We start from the raw sequence: 1,133 nt of genomic DNA on the forward strand, positions 1-1,133 counted from the left end.
AGATTGATCGGTATACATACATGTGTGTGTTAGAAGCAAATGAGGCACGAGGAAAAGGATAGAGAGAGAGAGGGATGCATGCAGGAGGTGGTACGAGAGGCATACTATATCGAGGGGGAGGAGTGTGCGAGTACGATAACGATGAAAAGAGTGGTGGGAGTGAGGCATAGATGGTGACAAGATAAGAGGGGAAGCTTGTGTTTGTGCTAGGCACACCTAGCTAGAGAGGCATATCGATTGATGTGTGCTGTAAAGAAGGAGCTGGGGGGCCTACACACACCATGGGTGAACGACCTAAAGTGAAAAGACGAATTTGCGCGATGGAGATTGAGAATGCTGAGGGAGGGTGAGAGGGATGCGGGCGTGTGCATGCACAAGAGAAAGTTAGCGCTAGCTACAAAGATAAGAGAGTTCTGTGGGTGTAAAAGATGAATAGAGATCATATATACTTCATTATAAAAAGCGAATTTGGATATTTGAAGAATTTATCATAGTGTTTCAAACCGACGGATGTGTGAATATATATAACGGTGATACACATGGTGTGGTTATGAACATGGTATACTACATTTAATATGTTTTATCTCTACTCTTATAAAAAACGGAGTTGTTGATGATGGTGTGCCTGCCATCCTGCATTATAGGCCGTCTTATTTATATCTGGCGGATAGCAAGGAAACTATGATGGTTGAAGTTGGCAACAATCATGATTGTAGATTCTTATTGAAATAGAGAAACGAATTCAAATTTAGTTCGAATTGCAGCGGTAGTATAGACATTTGGAATGCACTAAAATGTTGGTATGAGTAGGTTACATGCATTATACAGCAAGCGAAAAAATTTAATCGGACATAACATGGATTCATACTCCCTCCTTCCATCTATATAGGGCGTAATGAGATTTTTAAGACCGCCTTTGACTATTGACAAGATTAATAGTACATGACATGCACAATGTGAAAATTATATCATTGAAAGAACCTTTCACAGACAAATTTAACGGTGTGCTTTGTGTAAGTTGCATGTCATATATCATTGCTCTAATATTTGGTCAAAGTTAGCATCGAAAAACGCATTAGGCCCTATATAGATGGAAGGAGGGAGTAGCTTTGAATAGCATTTGTATAGTAAAA

This window comes from Triticum aestivum, chromosome 2A (genome assembly GCF_018294505.1).
Source record: "Triticum aestivum cultivar Chinese Spring chromosome 2A, IWGSC CS RefSeq v2.1, whole genome shotgun sequence".
Taxonomy (NCBI): Eukaryota; Viridiplantae; Streptophyta; class Magnoliopsida; order Poales; family Poaceae; genus Triticum; species Triticum aestivum.